The sequence below is a fragment of the Bombus terrestris genome, chromosome 5 (assembly GCF_910591885.1).
Source record: "Bombus terrestris chromosome 5, iyBomTerr1.2, whole genome shotgun sequence".
NCBI classification, from domain to species: domain Eukaryota; kingdom Metazoa; phylum Arthropoda; class Insecta; order Hymenoptera; family Apidae; genus Bombus; species Bombus terrestris.
In genome coordinates, this window is record NC_063273.1 from 2,449,387 (window position 1) to 2,463,855 (window position 14,469).

Genomic DNA, 14,469 nt, shown 5'->3' on the forward strand with positions numbered 1-14,469 from the left:
GACGACTATTAAACGGAACCTTTGAAATTTGTTCTATAAACAGTACTCAGGCAATTAGGAATTAAATACGATGCGGAACATCTGGGAATTTGTCTAGTATTTGTTTCAAGAAATAATATTTCAGTAAAAATGATTGTTACCACCTCCGAATAACGGCGATTGTTTTTAAAATCGCGCATCAAATGTAAGTGTAAACTGTTTTCTTATACATATAGGGAAAGTTGTTCGCGATAACGTGAAAGATAATCGAACACTTTATAACAAATAAATACGTTGATCTTATAATGATGATTGCGAGAAAAGATAGGTTGACCTGCTCCTCGATAAAGAAATCTTAGAAATTCGCTTTTCTGGTCTTGGATCAAGATTATGAAAATCGAGTAGCTGATATATTCGCTCACTATCTTTACAGCGTAAAATCATTAAGAATGTATGTAACTGATTTTTCGAAGGAGAGTAACACGTCGATTTATTTGCGGCTTTAGATATCGAATCAGACTTTGAAAATTCAGCAATCGTCAAAATTTTGGACAATGATGACAATTATATGAATTCTGATCATTTAAACCACGACCTAATATAATGAATTTGCTAGAAGTAACATTGCTTTTAAGAAAAATCAAGCTGACTTATATTTATACTTCAAGAATTGAATTATAATAAAATATGAAGATTGAGCTATTTTAATGGAAGAATAACTAAAAATCGTCGATGAAACGAATTACAGAAATAAAGTAAACACAGAAACAAAAAGATATGTATTAAGGGATCTTGGTCACTTTAATTAAATAGCCTATTTACAAAAAAACTGAAACAATCCACCTTACTTGACAAAAGAAAAATTAAAGGAAAGCACGCTTTACATATTAAAACGAAACTCAAGTCAATGTTCGCTGAGTTTTCTCTTATCCTGTATAACGAGGTCAAGTGTATTCCTTAATAAACTAAATATTTCCGAAGAGAAACTTTTTTACACTCTCATTATATATATTATATATAATGTATTTCTTATAGTAGTATAGTATTAAATAGTATTCTATATAGTATTAAATAATATTCCTTTGTAACGTATATTTTTTCCATTAGATCATCGTATCTTCATATTGAGTCTGCAGCTCCTGCCTTTCCCTCGCGCTATAATATACGTAACACTATCTGGATGCTTTTCCGTGCATACCATGGTAATTTTTGCTCATCGATAACACGTAAAATTTTATTACCGAAAGCGTGAACGTAAGGCATATTTCCGTTTGAACGAGCGCGCTGCAGCGAATTTCTTTCTCTCTTCGATATCTTTCACTTTTCTTTCAACACCTGGAACCGCGCCGATGTCAAAAGTTTTCCATCGAAGTTGACGGTTTTAGGCAACGAGCTGTCGGAAGTACGAAATTACAGGGCATTCGTTCGTTTCCCCTCGTGTTCCGATCGTTTATGCTAAACGTTACTGGGCTCGGATGTGCATGAAACATCTGACATATCATTAGATACAAGAAGCATTAAGACAGCAAAACAGCAGGATGTATGAATCGTGAGGTGTATCGTGTCGTACCTGCGACACCACCTTTATTCAGAAACCAATACGAATGCCTCGAGGTGGTATTTTCAATGATACATGCCAAATCAAATTGACACTTATAACGTTCACTTATAACATAGCTCATCGTATAACTTTCCATATGACGGTAACTACTCGAACAGAATGGATTTGGAAACGTGTGTTATATATGCATATTTTCTTGATTAAACTGCAGAGTGAATATATTATAACGCCAACCTGCATCTTGCGTTGTTTCTGTAATTTCTACTTGCAAACATTTTTTGCGATAGAATTAATTTATGTCGACGACTGAGGAAACCATACTAATTAATTATTTTATTCGTAAATCATGAGAATGGTATTTTTAACAGTTTCATTAACGCAGAAACAATGTCACGAAAAATCGTAACAAGTAAATATAAATAATCACAATTATTAAACATAAAGAAATGCCTAAGAATTTTGAAAGTTTTTAAATGTTACATTTTAACATTTACATTTACATTTACATTTTAACAGTTTAAACATTTCACATAAATGTATACCAGATGTAAAAATTTAAGCTTCGTATTAAAAATCCTTTTTAAAACAAGTGCGCATTAAATAAAAAACAGGAAATATTACCTACAGGGAAAACTTAAAAAATTCAATGTAAAAATAATTTTACTAGAATACAAGCTCAACCACCTCTGTAACATTCGTAACGATACAAACATTTTCATGCTTTATCTATAGAATTCAATGTTGTCGCAATAATTTACAGATTAATAGAATGTGTGGATTAGATAATTATTTCAAGGATTTCAAATCGGATGAGATTTATTGTAGTCTCTAAATTCAATCTTCTAAACAATCCTCTTTCTTACTGGACTATCCTGTCAAACAGAACCCGACGTTTGTTAAATTTAAATCATTCAGAATTCTCGCAAAAGCCGAATTAACACAAACAAATAATAAACGATGCTTACAAACCGACCACAAAATTCCCTGAATACATTTTGCACCTCAGCGACTTTCATGTATGGATTCCTTTCTTTGAAAAAAAAAGAACAAACAGAAAAAGAAAGAAAGAAAAAATTGCGAAATTAAGATATTTCCTCCGATATCGACCACCTTCGTAGCTTTTTGTCAGATCCATCAAGGTATTTTAACCGCAATCGTTCTTCCCCACAATTCATTCGCAAGAGAAGGCTGGATTTATCCGTTCGTTTTACTTTGAGCGTACGACCGTGTCATTTCCGGTATACCAGTCACGAAACACGCCATTTTCTTAATTTCATGGCGTAATTTTATACATGCACACGCATTCGAAACGTGACCAATGCTCGTACATCCATGATCAATCCTCGTAACATCATTAATACGCTTTGATTATTCTCGTTTTCTATATTCTCGATCTGTATTTCTTTTGCTCGATATACATATTCAATTGCCGATTACGAACAAATTCCGCATATCTGTTCAATAATAATTCAACTAGATCGAATGCAATCTATCGGTAGACCGTCTCTTTGATCGAATTTTCTGTCCGTGGGTGCAATTACATTTCGTGGAAGTAAATAGAAAAATATGTGTAGGCGTTGGCGTGTAAATGAAATGCACAGGCCGATGATGCGCATTGATTCTGAAGTGGTAAGCGTCAATGGCACGCATACTCGTTATAGGAGCGCAAATTCGTTTAAATGCGAGTCATTTCGGAGCAAGTCATTAAGCTCTGTACGGATAACAACCAATTAGGTTTCGACATCAGATTTTTGCTCGGAACGTGTTCTCCGCGGTATGGATATGAAAAAAAGAAGGTAAAGCAAGAGAAGCAAAAATAGAAAGAAGGAACGAAGGTACGGAGGAAGGGGTGAAAGAAGGATCACGGTGTGTCTCTCACAAGGAAAGAAGAGGAGGATACCAACCGACGCGAGGCGGAGTGCGGAGGAAAAAAGGGAGGTAAGAATGAAACAGCATATCGAAGAGACAGCTCTCGGTGTTCTTATTTGAAAATTAATTTGCCGAGAAATGGAACGACCAGTTTTTCAGCCAACGTTTTGTCACATCACGTCCGTGCAACTAAAATATCCACCTATTTCTTGATTGCGCGTCCGTGTATCTTTTTACTCGTAGCTTTAGGACACGAACATTCGCGTTAGTATAATCTATCGCTTCATAGAAAACGTGCTGCTCTATTCCGCGTAATACAAACACGTTTATGATCGATCTTCGCATATAATAGCACGCTTAGCAACAACGGAAAGCTCTGTGGCTAAACACAACTGAACCGCATACTTCGAAACTTGCCCGATTCGAATAAACACAGAGAATTCGTATATTATACCGAATCGAGCAAAGGAATTACTGGAATCGCACGATGCAATTAAACCATAACATGTCAGATATCTGTCGGCAGTTCTAAAGCAATTCTCAACGCTCTGTCAGCATTTCTCATCGGAATCGGTTTTCTTTAAGATCCGACTCCAACCAAGCGTGTGACTAGCTGAAATTCGTCGACGATCGTTGCTCTTTGATGGAACGAAAATCACGCGACAAGATCGCAAGATTCGCCCGCAAAATGAGACCTTACTGCTTACATATGTACGTGGTTAAGTCACGGAAACATGCACGCACGCATTTAATTAATCGCGCGATCTCCTTTCAATCCACTCGTTTTATCAAATACACCATTTTCTAGCTTGTTTTTAATTACGTTGTTCATTCGCACATCTGTACAACAGTGCTCGCTTAGATTCCAATAGAATTGTTTCGCCTAAATTCAAATCAGCCAGTTTCGCTACTGCCCGTTACTCGAACTATTCCTTTTTCTAGCTGAGGGATTCGAGGTTATTGAAATAGGAACGAATATTCGTAGGATAAAATCGTTATCCATACTTTGAAAGCTACAATCCGCACTCGCGATTTATTGAAATTTAAGCGAGCACGTATGTATTATCATTCGCTACGAATCTTCCAACGCGTCACTTGCCTCACCTTCTTTTCTCATTGTTCGCTTGTCTTCCGTTCGATTGGTACCATAGTAGTTCATATTAAGCATCCAAGATTGACATGATTATCAAAGGAACATAATCGGAGATATCACGTTACAAATTTGTCGAGGTAAAGATTGTAGCGAACGTGAGAAGATAGTATGTTTTTTGGAATCACGTTGTCGTGTGTGTGTCAAGGGCCGGCAAGAACCGTGATCATCGACACTTGTCATCCACCGCGAACAGAACGAAAGCACTTTCCTGTGAAAATGAGGGAAACTACGAGGCGGAACCGAGCACGACGAAGAGTTTCAAAATATGTAGCCCAAGCCAGAGGAACTCGGCCGGCCGTACATGCGAGTTTTATAGCACACGATGACACTTGATCATCGAAAAGACTGTCGAGCGATCTCGTTCACGGGCGACTGAGCTTTAGCAACCGGTCGGCGATGGTCGTCTCTCGTAATCTTATGAACATGCTCCAACATGCGTTTCTCGTTTCCTGTCTTGACAACATGTTGCGCTCTGTTATTCTGCGCCGAGAGCAAGAGAGAAGAGTATAACTCGAAGGGAAACTATTTAATGAAAGAAACAAATTGAAAGTGGGAAGGAAAAGGAAAACGTAAAGAGAGAAGAAAATGAAATATAACAAGAGAAAGAAGGAGCGAGCAAGATTCGATTAACGAACCGAAGGACGTGCAAGGACGAGGGGTGCCCGAGGTATAGGTTGTCCATGAACCTCGGCATCCCACTATCCACTCACAAAAACCTTTATGATTTTCTTGTTCTCTCGGTCAGTGTAGAAAAAAACAACAACGGGAAGAACCCTGCGGAACATAACGTATTCTCTTGCGTTCCATTCTCTCTCTCTCCCTCTCTCTCTCTCTCCCTCTTCCTCTCTTTTTCTCGCTCTCTTGCTCTATGGATTTTGTTTGCAACTGAATATCTTTCGTATTCGGAACACGGCACTCGAATCGCAACGCTGTTGTTCGAACGGGGGAAGGACCATGGAGCATTATTTTCCTTTATCGATCGTCCGTGAACGATACGCATCCTTTTCTATCGTTCGGAGGCTCTCGTATTTCCTCCCTTTTTTCCGAAACAGTAAGAAAATTTAATTCTCTTAATCCTAATTTCGCCTTACCGTCGGCGAGACTTTCTCGTGTCGATCCATTCGTGGTATCGAACAACTAAATTTCTCGCGTATTATACTACGGATAAATATCGACAAGAGAGAACCAAACAACATAGCCGGAGGCTATTCCCAAAAAGTATGAAGGTTCCACTTAATAGTGAACTCGGCATTCGAGCGGTGGATTGGCGAATCCGACTGTTCAGAGAATGCACATTAGAATAAAATGGAGAACATTCTCCATTGAGAAGAGATGGAGGAGAGACTCCACTCGCTCGTTGTTTCCCTCCTCAAAGATCCTTTACGTACGCTTATTCCCCTTCTTCTTCTTCTTCTTCTTCTTCTCTTCTCCTTCGCCATATTCGTTTCTCTTTGGGTTCGATCTGTTCTTCCAAACGTTTTACTTCACTGGTTGTTTATCGATCTAGAATCAGAAAAATAAAATTCACCCGAGATTAGCGATGTGTTACATTTCAACGTAAACAGAAGGAATACTCGACGCCTATCTTCAATAGGATCTTACCTTTGTGTATTACCGCTAATTTTAGATTGTGTAGTAAGTAGATGGTTGATGTTTATGCAGATTCATATTTTTGCGAACATATAGCGATTACAAAAAGTATTTACACGTACACTCATTTTTCAATGAAGCGTTATTTATCAGGTTCTACGCTTGACTTTCACAGTATCAAATTTTTGCGGCGACGTGGAAGCATGTACTTACTCTAAATGATAGCAAATTTAATATATACTTTTTCGTAGCCACTCTGAGTAAAGAAATGGAAGAAGTAATTGTTTGTACTTAGTAAATAAATAAATAGAGATTTTATTCTTATTTATTCTAACATTTTCCGTTTCCAAATGCCAGATTAAATTGTTCAACAACGATAAAAGTTTACAGGAATAAAACAGTATAAAGTGATATTCCATTGTGTAGAATCCAGATTCAAGATTGCTACATCCCAAGAAGAATTATTAGAATTATATTGTAATTAGGAATGTGCAGTAATCCTGGATTAGTCGTAAAAGTAACGATAACGAGCGAAGGGTAACCAAGGAATAAGGAATAAACAAAGCTAGAAATAAATTAATGCATGTATAAGTGTCTCGGCCAAATACGCGGACATTAAACGTCTGTATGGGGCCAGGAACGAACGATAATGGCGTCTGGTAACCGAAGAAAAGGTAACAAAATGCCGTAAGGTCCTTAACCGCTACCGAAACAGAACAGGAAATGAATTCGAAGTTAAATTTAATGACCAACATGCCGTCTTATCCAGCGGATATTAAATCCGTCGGCGAGACATTTCTCATGCGAAAACTTTCCGCCGAGCAGGGCGGAAACACACCGCGAAGCATGACTTTTAAAGATTCGACTGGTCGAATACACGGGGCCGGTGTGGATGAGACAGGGATGAGAGGTGAAGAGAAAGAAAATGTAAAAGGTACCGACAAGAAGAGGGCAGAAAAGAAAAAGGGAGAAAAGAGTCACGTTGGAACGACAACGAAAGGGACGTGCGTCCTGACGAGGAAAGAAGAAAACGAACAAGAGAAAGGGGAAAGAGAAAGAGAAGAGGAATAGCGACGAAAGAGGAAGAACTGGAGGAGAAGGAGAAGAAAGGCATGGGGGCTATATTATGTTCGCTAAAGCAATGTTACCAACTTGAGAACTGGCGAACTAGCCGACAGTAAAATCCATTTTATGTCTCCCTCGTAAAGCCAGTCAAATGAAACCCGGACTTAGTTTTCATACGTGCACCCACCCGCCATTCACCCGGCCAGACCAGACTCGGTTTCTTGCTCGGCACACCAGCGGCAAAGGATCGTAGCTGACTTTTTCGAAAGTCTAGACACGCTGGTTCCTCTTCAGGATGCATCATGCCAATTTAAGATTTTTCGTCTTTTCCTCTCTTTTATCCGATGCGCGATAAATGGACGAACTTCGATATGTTTGGTTGATAGTAGGCACAGGGAATGATTGACTGGTTAGATGCATATCGAGAATTTAAACGACGAGGGTAGATACATTTTTCATGCAGCTTGTAGATATAATGCGATGATGCAGAGTTTTGTTTGACGTTTAAGTTTCGGTTAGCTGACGGAAATAATTAAATAATTTTAACCGAATACCGTCAGTTGTTTCGCGATTACTATTTTAACTGTTATATAGTAGATAGAAATATAATACGACGACAATGTAGTTATAAGTCGGCGCAAAGTAGAGCGTAGAGAGAATTTTAAGTATGCCTTTTATATGTGGAAGATAAATGTCTTTTGTAAACTGAATGATTTACTTTACCTTAGTGAATTAAGACCAGTCGCGTTCATAATATAAGTAATTGCGATTTCCACATGAAGTTTACATAAAAATGAACCGAGTACGTCAAATAATTTTGCGCTTCGATGGGACTCTTTTATGTACAACCAAATTAATTACATACATCCAGTGTTTTCTACGCTTAATTAATATCAAAGTTTCTGTTTTGTATTTAAAACGATTTAATATTGTAATACGAAGCTCGAAGAATCTTTTATAATTTCTTTTACTATAACTACCGTTACTAATTGTATGTTATCTACCACATATCTGGCTTCCTTCGAAGCTTATAATATATAGCTACACTTCTTTCACTCCATGCAAGTATAAACAAAGACTTTTAACATGGGATAATAATAAAGAAAGCACATTAAAAATACAATTTTTAGTATATAATCTAATACTTACGTTTCTATAAAACGATGTCTAAAATATTTTCTGACAATTTCAGAATATCACATACCTAGCTTTCTGTAAAATAGCGTATCAAACAGTATCTAAAATACTTTATAAAAATAATTACAAGCGAACATAATATCAACGAGATCCAGAAAACATTTTACAACCATTTTAGAGCTCGTATCTCCAATTGGTTTCCATCGCAATATTCCGTACATTCGTCATAGCAAAAATCCATCCGCCTTTAAATATTTCTATACCTTGAGAAAGATTACAATCATACAATGATATTGTAAATTGGGATTCGTGCCAGTATTCGCGAAAATACCATGGCGAAGGAATAAACTAAAAGGCGAAAGTCAGAAAATGCTAGAGAAGCGGAACCTCGTTCGGCACTAAAACTTGGCCGCATCGTAAAACGAATCTCGTCGACGTATAACGTCTGGAAAAGCATCACACCGATAAAGACCGCCTTCTACCGGATAGACGCTTGAAGGATTTTCGTAGACGCTCCTTATCCCTTTTTTAAAGAAGTCATTTTAATCGTCGTTCGTGTCCGTTCGATAACAACCGTGTCCAACGTGTGGTCTTTAAGACCAATCCGTGATCGTGCATAAAGACGCCGAAAATGAATATGCGAAGCAAAATACGTGTTAACTACCGTCTCCCATTTAATAATTTCCACGATCCTTCCTGGAACATTCTAACACCAAAATCTCGCGCCGCGTTCTTGGGAACCGGGTCGGCCGTTACCGCACGTAAAAAACTCAAAATTCATGTTTAGGTTATTTACTGAAATTTGTTCTCTGCGTCTTTCGTGAGTTTTACGCAGCGATTAAAAGATACGGACTGGTTTTAGAAGTTGAACAAAGTACAGATGATATCCTACTTTTTGTCGTAGAAAGATATTGGCATATTCTGTTTATTGTTTGTCGTCTTATACATAGGTGTATATATATATACATATATTACATTTATCTGTTATAAGGCAAGATAATAAAAAGGAAGATTATGCAACAGGAAATGCACTCGCTAAAATTAAAAGAAACCAACAAGAAACGTACAATTCAATGAATTCAATCCTTGAAAGGAACAAGGAGAGATCATTCAAATCTAGAATATAAACCAACACAATCTGCAGTATTTATCGGAAGTTGGTAGAGAATTGTTCGGAAGAGTGAATAAATGAGCAGATAAAGACCACGGGTTGAACGGAAAAAGTAAAATGGCAGTCAACGGAAGAATGAAGAACGATAGAAGGAAAACAAGAACCGGTTAATGGAACTCGTACTGCTTATGTAATACGAACATATCAATTGTTGCACGTTTTTAACACACCTATGTAGCTCAAAATTTGATTTCTACTTGTAGAAACTATTGAATGTTTTTTGACGGAGGATTAGATATCAAATGTTGTAGTATCCGACTCCTTCTGGCTATCTAAATCTACATGAGATAAGACGGTCTATAAAAGAATAGCTGTCTTACTAGAATATTTGTAAAAGAATATATAAACCCTAATTTTTATGCTAACGAATTATTGAGATTATTGTTTTCTCTCGTTGTCATTTCTGAAGTGGTACTATAATTTCCGAAAATCTTTCTTTTCGTAATAATTTACGAAAATGATATACAAATATATCTTATAATTCCGTAGAGAATTAAATTTTGATTAAGAACTAACAATCGGTGATGTTAAGCATTATTATCTTTGAATAAAATTTCGCATAGAATTATTTGACATCTTAGTTGTGCATTATTTTGCGACAGGATGTGTACAATCATCAATTTTGATGAGCTTTGTTTTCAATCTAGAACGCGAAGATTGTGAATAGTGCCTGATGTTTAGAAATATATTTAGTAACCTGGTCTGTGTAATGTGCACCATTCAATTACAATTTCTTTCAAGTCACGTTTCTTGTCTTATTGATATCTGTTTTAAACGTAACAATGTCTAATATTTTATACGTGTGCGTGTTTGCATTTGACTCTTTTTTCTTATTTATTATAAATATCCACGTTAAAATTAGTGGAATTAGTGTCACTTTGACTTTCCGATATAATTTAATTTCAATTTTCTACATTATAGACTAGAATTTATAATTTAACCGAGTGATATATGATTTTAATTGAAATACAATTAAAATTTATAAATAATTTGATTAGACCAATTCGTTCTAAAATATCTCCGACTATGTGCGTCATCGAACAACGTCACTAAAGAAAATGACTCTTTCTCTCTTTTAATGAATCCTTGACGTTTAACTTCTTTACAAACATCAATCAACAGAATCATTTACATACGTACTCCTTGTCTTTCTATGTTCATCAACGAAGAAATACGACACTGTCTCGTTAGTATTAAACACTGTGACGTTCTTTTTAAACAACGCCTCCAACGACACGTCGTTAAAGAAAAAGAAATTATATAGCCCATTGCCCGTGTCTTTCTCCGCGGAACGCGTGCCTTAATAAAACTGCTTCAAAAATATGGGGAATGGAAGAGAGGGGAGAGAGAGAGAGAGAGAGAGAGAGAGAGAGCAAAGAGGAAAAAGGAGGGAAGGGGGGTAAAACAGAAAGGAAAGAAAGAAAGAGTAAAACTGAAAAAGTCATAAAAGAAAATCAACTATAGTATCTCTAGCGTTTCGCAGCTGTGAAGAGAAGAAAAGAGAGGAAAGATGGAACGGAAGAAGGGTTTCGCTAACTCATTGCACTGAAAAGTCATGAAAACGAATCGTAAAGCCACGGGACAAGTCTGAGCGCTAAAACGGAGCGCGAGATGTGCGGTGAATGTATTAGACGTGTAAATTAATTCGATGTGTTTTTAAATAAAATTCAAATCTTATTTACGGATTATACGATATAAATATGTACAATTATGAAAATAGTTTCTAGAATTTCAGAAATAGAATTGAATGTATTATAGATTAATTTCTACGTTTAATTGTCTAACAAACACAAAAAAACAATTTTTTTACGTATGCTAATTTACATTCCATTGATATAAATCTGTTGTAACAAAGATTAATTAGCTAATTAAAAAATTGTTTATTCGTTGGGATTAATTTCCAAATCCCTTTAATTATCAAACATATTCTTTGGTTACCGTCAAAGAGAAAATCACGCGACAGCATTGCCATTATCGAAATTATTTAAAAAAATCCTAATTCGTAGATATCTTTATCTTGGTTTCTATGAATAAATAAGTAAAAAGATACAGAATCCTACCTAATTACAGTTTCATGATATCATCATTCGTAATAGCATAAATATTAAATAATTTCCGTTTCCCTAGCGTACTTGACTATCGTTGGATTAACCGATTTATCGAGCAGAAAAAGATCTCTCAATTAAACGAGTAAATGATAGATCCGCAAAAGAGACGAATCATCTTGGCATCGATTTAAAGAAAGAAAAGAAAGGGTTCTTCTCAGTTATGGTATTTTAACTTCAAACCCTGCTCGTAATTACAAAGTCATAAAAGCTCCATCGATGTTTGCGGGTTAAGATGAAACAGTTAAGCCACGAGAACATCGAAAAATGATCGGAAGAAGACAGAACTATTGAAAGAGTGGCAGAGAAACCGAGATACCTGCGATTATATCTCGCTTCACAGTTCATGTTCCATTCATTTGTAGAGTGGCCTTCTTCTCCCAACTGGCCATGGAGTGCCTCATAAAACTTTGATTTATAACTGTACTCCTAATTTTCTTACCCAATGCGATATCTCAGATGCGACCCATCTCATTTTAATATTAGCAAAATTTTAAGAAATTATAGTAGAGTATTTAACAACAATTTAACATACAGTGGCAAGGAGATAAGACATTACATGTAAAGACATTACATCAAATTCAACTTGACTTGATTCTTTTTTTTTTTTAATATTAAAAAGCAAGTTGAAACTACTTATAAAGATGAAATTTAAAAAATAAAAATAGAATTTGATATGCATTATGTTTCAGCAAAAATGTGAGAAACTCGTTAAGCATCAAAGTTTTGAGACTGAGGACCAAAATATTGAGCGCCGAGAAAAGTAACAGCAGTCAAAATATCTGCATCCGGAGTTCTAGTACTAATGACACCATGAGAGCGCAATAACCTGCAAATTGACGAAGCATGTTTTTCTTTTTACCACTCAAATTACTTAAATAATTGCATATTTGGTTCACTACGTTCTTTGCATTACTCTCCAGCGAATTTTTTCACTTTTTTATTATTATAAAATAATATAATATAATAGTACAGACTATAGTAGACTCACTTTCAAAGACATATAACCTAATCACAATTTTTTTGATGGATCATGTAGTTCCATTCATAATGGTATCTTATATCCTAAAAGGTCTCGATAATATTATAAATTGTAACTATCTACCCATTTCGCCAGATCCCATTTCAAAACATATTGCCCCATCAAAGTTGAAAATATAAAAGAATCGTTGTTAATAAGCATGATCTCTTGTTTCAATTTTACACTAAAGATTTCCTCAAAGCATTAAAAGTCCTTCTCGTAATTGACACGAAAAGTCATTCGAGTTGAATCATAGAGAAGTCAAGAAACTCACAGCAAAGTATTACTCAGCCAGCTAACATTTCCACCATCATAATACCTTTATAACCATATGAACACCCTATCTATGCTTAATCATCAAGTTATATTCAAGTTATTCGCAGCATCCACCATGTCACGATCTTGCCTTTCACTACTTAGAAAAAAGGATTCAACTGGCAGTTACTTCGCCTTTTACATTTTGTTTCGATAATTCAGTAGCGGATGCTTAAATCCAATCACCGCTGGCCTGTCCTCTGATAGCGAGTAATTAAAGAAGAGACAAGAATCGCGTCTGCATTTTCCACTGGAATCAACCGGTCGCAATAACACTGCGGTGTATGAGTATGTAATTAGACATACACCATCGGGAGGGATTTCTTATCTCCATAGCAACACTAAAAGTCGCATAAAAATAAATTGCTTTCGGGTGTTATGTGCCGTGTGTCAACGTACCACATAGTTTTAAAAGGAGTTTAGCTCAGAAATGAAAAGGAATAATCGTGATGATCCGTAAGCTGTGAACGTACCGAACGGTTGAATGGTTCCTGGACAAAGACTTTCATCCGACGATTGATCTAGGCAGATTTCAGGACCAGAGGAGGCTGGTCGTAAAGGAGATCTAAGGAGAAGAAGACACATCCAGGCACGTAGCTAAAATGGAAACGGTTACGGCGGTTGTGGAGTCGGTGGCTGGAAGTTTATCGTCTGCTGGTAAGTGCTTCGCGAATTCTCACTTCTACCCCGTTCGCGTCCTCCATAAGGGGCAGGAAGACCATAAAATCAGCACGAATGCTTCAAATAATACCTATCCTAGCGAATCGCCGGTCACTTCGGCTACAGATTCAACCTTCTTCGTGACGTTCTTAGTTTCTTTTTCTAATAAATATACTACGGATATTTACACGTTTATGACAAATGTAAAGATGCAAATGTGCATAGGATACATGCAAGTTGCAAAACTATACGAAATGTCTACGATAATATTTACAAAAATAAATCAAACCTCTATTTAGGTTATTACTTTATTACTAGGTTATTATTGCTCTAGTTACGTTCGTAATAATATGAATTTTCATAAAGATCCTTAATCTAGTAATAAATAATGCGCGTTATCAACAGATGCGATATCTTACATGTACGTATTCGCACATTTGTAACGAGGATGCGTACGTTTGTAATTATCACGATCAAATTCTCGTTTTACTCCAATTTGTAGAATAAGAGTTATTGCGAAACAGCGAGATCTATCATTTCGATTTGTCTTTTACTATTCTTATTTACGTGCTCTTATTATGTATCGCCTTCTCGATCATGCCTATTTAATTCTAAAAAGCACATTTAGAACACCAACCTCTTAATTCACAACAAATGCTGGGTCATGTTTCCTGTCCGATATCTTTATGGCGGAATGAACGATTACTCGTTGAGGAGAACATTGAAATTCTATATACATATGTATCTTGTTTCGAACATTATTACTACTTTAAACATTTTTAAACTTTGACAGATAAGCTATATAAGATAAGGTATATAATTTATACAGACTAAAAAATTCTT

The 14,469-nt window shown here is 36.2% G+C and overlaps 1 protein-coding gene across 4 annotated transcripts in view; it reads right to left on the minus strand.

Annotated features, from left to right (window-relative positions):
- Nucleotides 1-14,469, minus strand: part of LOC100645322 (doublesex- and mab-3-related transcription factor A2) — a 108,144-nt gene that overhangs the window by 12,510 nt on the left and 81,165 nt on the right. For 3 of the 4 annotated variants that reach the window (XM_048406069.1, XM_048406072.1, XM_048406070.1), the window contains one exon: nucleotides 756-6,065. The exons of the other annotated variant lie outside the window; for it this stretch is intronic. The gene's annotated coding sequence lies outside the window, so the exon portion shown is untranslated. Of the gene's footprint in view, nucleotides 1-755; nucleotides 6,066-14,469 lie in introns of those variants that run through there. 4 annotated transcript variants of the gene reach the window in all.